The sequence below is a fragment of the Canis aureus genome, chromosome 3 (assembly GCF_053574225.1).
Source record: "Canis aureus isolate CA01 chromosome 3, VMU_Caureus_v.1.0, whole genome shotgun sequence".
Classification (NCBI taxonomy): domain Eukaryota; kingdom Metazoa; phylum Chordata; class Mammalia; order Carnivora; family Canidae; genus Canis; species Canis aureus.
Genome location: NC_135613.1, coordinates 83,860,249 through 83,868,963, shown reverse-complemented (window position 1 = coordinate 83,868,963; position 8,715 = coordinate 83,860,249).

Here is an 8,715-nt window from a genome sequence, read left to right as displayed (position 1 = left end):
CTCTGTCTCTGTATCTTTCATGAGTAAATAAATAAAAATCTTTAAAAAAATTAAAATTAAAATAAAAATTAAAAAAAAAAAAAAGCTCAACTCAAATGTCCCCTCCTTTTCCTGACCTTCCGAGACAGAGTCATCTGCTCTTTCCTCTGGCCAATCTAGCACATGATGTACTTTTCTGTAATAATAATAATAGTTGTCAACGTGTACATGGCACTTATTTTACATCAGGCAGAGGTCTGCATGCTTCATGCATAACAGCTCAATCCTCACACCTAGCCTATGAGGAAAAGCGATATCATTAGCCCCACTGAACAGATGAAGAAACTGAGGCACAAAGAATTCAGTTAATATGTCTCGGTTTACTCAAAAAGCAATAGAACAAGGATGCAAAGCCACACAGTCCAACTGCAGAGGTTCGGCACCAGCCATCACATAGTAGGTTCTACATTATCTTGTTTTGTAATTAGTATTTGTTTACATTTCTGTATCTTACTAGATAACAAACTTCTTGGGGACAAGGATCATTTCTTTTTTTTTAAATAATAAATTTATTTTTTATTGGTGTTCAATTTGCCAACATACAGAATAACACCCAGTGCTCATCCCGACAAGGATCATTTCTTACCCATGTTATTTCTCACAGCCTAATACAGCACCTGGCCCATGATAAATATATTTGTCATTCAACCACTCTCTCATTTATCAAGCACCTAATCCCTCGTACCTCTCTTCTAGCAAGGTCTCCCCCTTCCCATTTCTCTCTTCACCATTATATCCACCATTGCATCCCTTCTCTAGCCTGTCGTCCTCAAGCTCAAACAAGCTACCGTGTGCATTTATGGTTGGGGTTCCCTATGGGATTCCTCATGGGATAAGCGTTTGGTCCAGATGACTTCCTATAATTACAGTAACTAACATGTATATCTCATCTTCAAGTTTAGCCTCCTCCCATGTTCTCTTTCGTCCTTGATCCACTTGGTTTCAGGAAATAAAAGAGAGGAACAGACAGGTTAATGTGACACTTATTCTAGGAACCATTCCACCAATGAAACCCCATACAAATGGACAGTTTTGTCCTATATTCCTAAAAACACACACTTCAAATATGCAGTTTTCTTAAGAATTAAATCCTCTAATCTTTGTACACAGAGCATATAGACATGGCTTTGATAATACGTGTTCTGGTTCTCTTACTATTAGTAAGCAGCTATGATTAACTAACATCCAACCACTGTATTAAGGCCCTCACGTGCAATATCTCCTCTAATTTTCACAAAAACTAATGAGGTAGTCTCCCTTTTTGCCTTCATTTTACCAATGAGATACCACAAGCTCAGAGAGTCTAAACAACCTGTTTAGGATTCGATAGCCAATAAAGGTCAAAACCAGGATTCAAACCTTAGTCCAGAGCCAGTGTACTTGATACTCTTCTCTATGGCTTCCTATATCACTCTCACTTTGCTCCTAATTTTTCTGCCTGTATCTCACCTAAAACAGAAAGAAGTAGAAAAAGAGGAATAGGAAGAACAGAATCAAAGAAAGAGTAGCAGATTGAGATGGAAGGGAAAGGATGGAAGATGGAGAGAAGACATGGTGGGGAAAGAGGAGACAGAAGGTAGGTACTGGAATTAGCTCTTGCTCTATGCCATGTTTATAGTAAAGTTCAATGTCAAGTATAAAGCCATTGGGAAAGTCTTTTCCCATTTGTTTTATTTATTTATTTATTTTTTTAAAGATTTTATTTATTTATTCATGATAGTCACAGAGAGAGAGAGAGGCAGAGACATAGGCAGAGGGAGAAGCAGGCTCCATGCAGGGAGCCCGATGTGGGATTCGATCCGGGGTCTCCAGGATCGCGCCCTGGGCCAAAGGCAGGCGCCAAACCGCTGCGCCACCCAGGGATCCCCCATTTGTTTTATTTTTATTTTTTATTTTTTTATATTTTGCTTTTTTTTTTTTTTTTTTTTTTTATGATAGGCACACAGTGAGAGAGAGAGAGGCAGAGACATAGGCAGAGGGAGAAGCAGGCTCCATGCACCGGGAGCCCGACGTGGGATTCGATCCCGGGTCTCCAGGATCGCGCCCTGGGCCAAAGGCAGGCGCTAAACCACTGCGCCACCCAGGGATCCCCCCCATTTGTTTTAAATAACAAAATTCTGTGCGTCCCTGGCTGGCTCAGTTGGAAGAGCCTGCCATTTTGATCTCAGGGTCATAGGTTCAAGCTCCACATTGGCTGTAGAGCTTACTTAAATAAATACAACTTTAAAAAAAGAAATAACAAAATTCTGTAAATGTATCCTGGAGACTATGTCCCAGATGAGCCAAAGGTGTCCATCCAGACATGTCCTGTGGGCAAGTGAAAGACCTTAGACTCTCAGAATAGATGGAGATCGATTTAGTTGTTCCTCCTAGGCCTCTAGCATTCATTCACGTAGGGGGACCCCAATAGCCACTATACTAGGTGTCAGGATGTGTAGGCCAACATAATATCTCCAGTCAGGACCTGGCCTCAATAACAATTGTAAATTATTACTCAGGGCTGCATGCTTCCATTCTGTCCCAGGAGCTAGCCTTGTTTTACTTCAGAACATGTCGAAGAATGTGCCTACTTTAGAGAAAGGGAAATACTCTCAAATGCCCTTTCTCCAAAGAACACTGGTGGGCAGATGGGACCAGTACCACATTCATTATCGGTCATGCAGGGGTCAGGTTAGAAACACAATGGTGTCATCCACCCTCTCTCAGCTCTCACCTCCCCCTGCGTGTACATCACAGATGTACCCAGAGAATATTACCAGAGACATAAAGCACACCCAGTGGCAAACCAGGCTACTCTAGACTCATCTTGTATTTTTCTCTTGAGCATCCTCCACACCAATAACCCCCTCCTGATTTAGACCATGTGTTAGAAATAGGCTGATATGTCTGAGGTCTGTGGAGTGCTCTCATTTCTCATGAAAGAGGCAGAGTGAGCGGCTATTCATTCAAAGTGTGGACAGGTGTTATAATTACAGAAGGCAACACTGAAACTCTGGAGGAGAGAAGGACTGAGTTCTGGCCAAAAAGAAAAATTATCCAAACTTCAACCCCAGAAGTCTGAAAAATGGCATTAGAACATTCTTGAAAGGACTACCAGTTGGCCAACAACTAGCTGTGTCGACCATAAGCAAATCCGCAACCTCTTTCGTTCTTTCACCTGCAACAAAATAAGGGTTGAGTTCCATGATCTCTAAGATACTCATCTAGTTTGGGAGCCTGATTCTGCTAATCCAGCCCAGGGAGGCTTTTCTGAAAAAAGAGAGATTTTCAAGGGGAAAGAGAGTTAGGTGGGGAATTACAACCTAACTGCTCTCTCTTGATGAAGAAAGATCAAACTCACAGCATATTATCTGACCAAATGACTAAGAAAAGAAATATAGATGTGAAATGATTATTTATATTTCAGCTTTTTACTAGTGAAAATCCTTGTCTATTTTAATTAAATAGAAGACTGAATTTGCTTAACCACTGAATCTCTTTAATAGGCTGGCATTAGAATAAAAGATCTATCATGTAGCTCTATAATTTCTCATTTTTTATTCTGAATTTAATCATACATTTTGTATAAGTGCAAATGTAAAACATTTTGATGCAAAATTCATAGAACAGAAGCATATTAAAATGAAATTTAAATGGGATAATTTCTCTTTGACAGCTAAATTCAATAACTTCATTCAGTTTTAGATTTAGTCGAGAAGCTGGCATTTCAAAGAATTTGTAAGCACTGCATTGAGGGTCAATTGAAGAATTGTGAGCCAAGGGGAAGGTTACCTTCGCAGCTTCTCCCTTCCAGCCACATCCATGCCTTTCTGCTCAATCACCTGGTGACTGGGGTTGTCCCTCCAAATACCCCTGCTCTCCTGTTGTCCCTTGGCCCTCCGGATCCCTTATCTTTCCTCATTTCTCCACCTGCTATAACTCCCAACTTGACTTTGCCTCTCTCCTAAGTCTCCAATTCCCCCAGATATTTCTGCATCCCACTTTCATCAAAACGAGGCTGCTCTGTCCTCCATTTCCCAGGGCCTCATTCCTGAGAATCTGCAGTCTGCTGTGATGGCCTCCTAAAAATCCAAGTGCTCTATGGTCTATCAAGAGAAAAAGTCACCACCAGGGATCCCTGGGTGGCACAGTGGTTTAGCGCCTGCCTTTGGCCCAGGGCGCGATCCTGGAGATCCAGGATCGAGTCCCACGTCAGGCTCCCGGTGCATGGAGCCTGCTTCTCCCTCTGCCTATGTCTCTGCCTCTCTCTCTCTCTCTATGTGACTATCATTAATTAAAAAAATAATAATAATAAGATTTTTTTATTTTTTATTTTATTTTTTATTTTTTTTATTTTTTTTTATTTTTTATTATTTTTTTTTTTTTTAGATTTTTTTAAAAAAGAGAAAAAGAAAGCAGGTGGCAAAGGAGGAAATTGCCCTGGGCTACTGTGTCTCAGCGAGACTGCCCTGAAAGCTTGGAGGCCAATTCCTGGAGCTCACCTTAAAGGGGTTATTAATAAACACGAGTGGTTTCAGGGCAGAGTACTCTGACATACGCTCATTAATATGAACAAATATTTAAAGAGCATCACCAGGGCAATGAGCATTAAGAAAACTGTCATCTAAGAGAAAATTCGGGGAATTAGAAATGTTTAACGTGGAAAAGAAGAGACTTAAGAAGCCAAATATCACACGGGAAGAGGTATTTGATGCTTAGTTTTGACCCCAGAGTGAAGCAGGAAAAATATTTGAGTTACAGACATGCAGATTTCATTTTCTTTTTTTTAATAAATTTATTTTTATTGGTGTTCAATTTACCAACATACAGAATAACACCCAGTGCTCATCCCGTCAAGTGCCCCCCTCAGTGCCCGTCACCCATTCACCCCCACCCCCTGCCCTCCTCCCCTCCACCACCCCTAGTTCGTTTCCCAGAGTTAGGAGTCTTTATGTTCTGTCTCCCTTTCTGATATTTCCTACCCATTTCTTCTTCCTTCCCTTCTATTCCCTTTGACTATTATTTATATTCCCCAAATGAATGAGAACATATAATGTTTGTCCTTCTCCGATTGACTTACTTCACTCAGCCAGATTTCATTTTCAAGTAAGAGAAATCTTCCTAAAAAGTTAGAAGTGTCTACTAGTGGAAAGGACTAGTCTGTGAGTTCAGAAGCTTGCTTTCTTGCTGAAGAAAAGCAAGTAGAGGCCAACTAGTCCCACTGAAGAATTATCCTTGAAGAGGGAAAGTTGTTTAATGACCATCCCTTGAACATTTATTTTTAAAGTAGGCTTCTCACCCAGCGTGGAGGCCAACGTGGAGCTTGACCTCATGACCCTGAGATCAAGACCTGAGCTGAAATCAAGAGTTGGACACCCAGGGATAGGGATGCCTGGTGGTACAGTCGGTTGAGCAACCAACTCTTGGTTGTGGCTGGGGTTGTGGTCTTGGGGTCGAGAGATCAAGCTCCAGATTGGGCTCCGTGCTCAACACGGAGTCTTGGGATTCTCTTTCCTCCCTCTGCCCATCCTCCCTCCCACCCTCCCACTCACTCTCTCTAAAATAAATAAATAACTCTTTTATTTTAAGATTTTTATTTATTTATTCATGACAGACACAAAAAGAGAAGCAGAGACATAAGCAGAGGGAGAAGCAGGCTCTCCATGGGGAGCCCGATGCTGGACTTGATCCCAAGACCCTGGGATCACGACCTGCACCAAAGGCAGAGACGCTCAACCACTGAGCCACCCAGATGCCTCAATAAATAATTCTTTAAAGACTCTCTCCAGTTATTTCTCAGACTCCAAGGGTAAAGCTTCTTATCTGACCAACAGGATAAAGGAGAGGTTTAAAGATAGAAAACCATGGCAGCCATTACAGAAGGAGCTACAGGATTAAAATCGCAGTGAGGATGGGAAACCTAGTTTGGAATTTGGCTTAGGATTGGAGGCTACTGGGGAAAGGCCAATCAGAAGACTTGGAGGCTGGGAAAACATTCAGATTTTAGAGGCTGAATAGATGCAGTTGGTAACCTTAAAATAAACAGCCAATTATTTTACTGAGAGAGTAGGTTTATTTGGGGATTGCAGAAGAATTGCAGTCCGGGGAATGCAAGCTATGGTGAAATCATAGGCAAGTCAGGGGAACAAAGACGCGGAACATTACTTTATAGAGAAAAAGGAGGAAACTGGGAGGCCCTGCTTTGAATGAAAGTCTTTCGGAGGAAAATGAGAGTCCAGCATCGTGATGATCCTCACCGGCTGAGTCGTGTCTGTTTCTCATCAGCTAGGCCAAGGGGACAAAACCTTCCTCCCACCAAGGTAGTAAGCTAAGTGCTTTCTTGTTGGAAGAATGCAAGCTGTCCCTCTTCTGCCGGGGTTCACTATTGCCAGGTGGGTAGGGCCTGAGGGCCCCGCCTTCTGGCCTCCTGACTCCTGGTAACTGAGGTTTCCCTCCCTCAGTTTCACACAGGTTTCCCCTGGAACTGGGGACACTACCTACATCTCAACCCTAAAGAATATTGGAATCACAGGGAGACATTTGGAAGTGGTAAGGGAACCTGGACATGGTAAGCTATGGACAGCAGGCTGCTTCCAAGCCAAGGACGGACACTGGTGTGTCTGTTCAACCCTCAGAGTCCTCCTTTGTGTTCTTCTCACCAGACAACCGAGGAGGAACTGATGCCAGGCTGGTAAGGGCGGGGGCAGGAGGAGATGGAGGGAGCAGACCATGTCTGAAGGCCCAAGATGGTGAGGACCAAACTCTGACCACAGCGATCAGAGACCCAGGCAGTCTGCTGTTTGAGGTTGTCGCTGGCGGCCCAGTCACATGAGTTAACAGCTGAAATGTCAGGAGAATCTTCTGGAGGCCTTTCCTTATCCCTGAGAGAGACTTGAGGAGACTTAGAGAAGAGAGACCAGCCTGGGCTACCCATGCTAAGTCCCGGAAGCCCAGTGCTTGACACAATCTCATCACCCTCCCCCCTCCACATGGCTCCTCTTGGCATCTCCCCATGTTCACAGCTCAGACGAGAGCCTAGAAGGTCAACCTCACCTCTGCTAGTCCAATTTCCTTTCCCGTCCCAGCACGTCTCTCTCCTGGGGCAGGACGCTGACCCAGGCCAGATGGGATTCCTTCAGCAGAAGTGACCCTGAGGCTCCTGAATGATCCTGAGGTAGAATTTTATTTTACTGTTTACAGTGCAAACAGGATGCCACGGACTTCAGGCACAGCAGAATTAATAACCTCACGGAAATGCCAACAAGTCCTTGAGGGGGAAAAACAGCCTTGATTCCAGAGAAAGGGAAGGATTGTAATAATGATACTACCCCCCAAAGAAACCACTTAAAGGAGTCAGATGATCTTCTAACGCAGAGGGACTGAAGTAAAACACCGGGCACTAGAGTGAACGCCAAGAGGAGGCCCCTTGAAATAGTCAGTATTGCAACATTAATATCCAGATGGTTCTCCGCGGCAGGCCAAGGCTATCTGAGAAGGAAGTGGGTAGGAGGGAGGGTGAGGGGGCGACATTCACACCAGGCGGGGAAGGGGAAATGTGCATCTAATTTCAAGCTGTCCTCCGGGGTCCCCAGTGCTTGAGCCCACCAGAGAACCGGGAAAGGAAAATAGGAACATTGTGCGCCGTTGAGCGTGAGTGTTTATTCAGTTCCCACGTGTTACCCCAGGGCAGTGTTTTCCAAAGGGGGGTCCTACCCAACGCTAGATCCTGTTCTTCGAGGAGTCACTGTGTGTTACTGCTGAGGGACAAGGGGGAGGGATGTCCAGGGATCAAACTATTTTGCAAATACTGGATTTTTTTAAAAAAAGATTTTATTTATTTATTCATGAAAGCCACAGAGAGAGAGAGAGAGAGAGAGAGGCATCTCACAAATACTGGATTGATCAACATTTTAAATGTTTGCTTGCTGCAGGGTTTCCACACTGCTTCAACCTGCTAATGGGCCCGAAACCTTTCCAAACAGGGAGATAGATGGCGTTGCTCAAACTTAGATGAACGGACACTTCCCACGGAGTGCCTTTGCGGCCTAGAAAATTCGGCTCGGCAGATATCTCTTAGCCCTGCAGCTCAGCTGCTGTCCGGTCCTGGGATCTGTTTCCATTTGCCTTTTCCCTCGGTTCAAACCCCACCGCCCCAATCTGAGCTGCAGCCTCCAGGCGGGTTGCCCAGGTGAGGTTCCCCACCCCGAATTCTATCCCGCACGCTACCCACCGCCTCATCCCTACCAAACCCAGCCCAGCTCCTCATTGGCCTCTGAGATCTCACTATGAGCCAGATGCCTCACCTGCACTCTCACCCGAAGGAGCAGACAGTTCTTGAATGCTGACCACATGTATAGAACTATGCTTTTTTTAAGATTTTATTTATTCATGAGAGACATAGAGAGAGGCGGAGACACAGGCAGAGGGAGAAGCAGGCTCCTCGTAGGGATCCCGATGCGGGACTCGATCCTGGGTCTCTAGGATCAGGCCCTGAGCTGAAGGCAGAGGCTCAGCCACTGAGCCCCCCGGGTGCCCCGTATACAAGTATTCTAAGCACTTACATTACTAACTCATCCGATACTTCTCCATGACCCCATGAAGTCGGTGCATTTTTTTGCCTTTTGTCACACGGGAAAACCAAGAGATAGAGAAGCTCCGTGACCAGCCCACGGTCTCGTGGCAGACAAACAGCTGGGC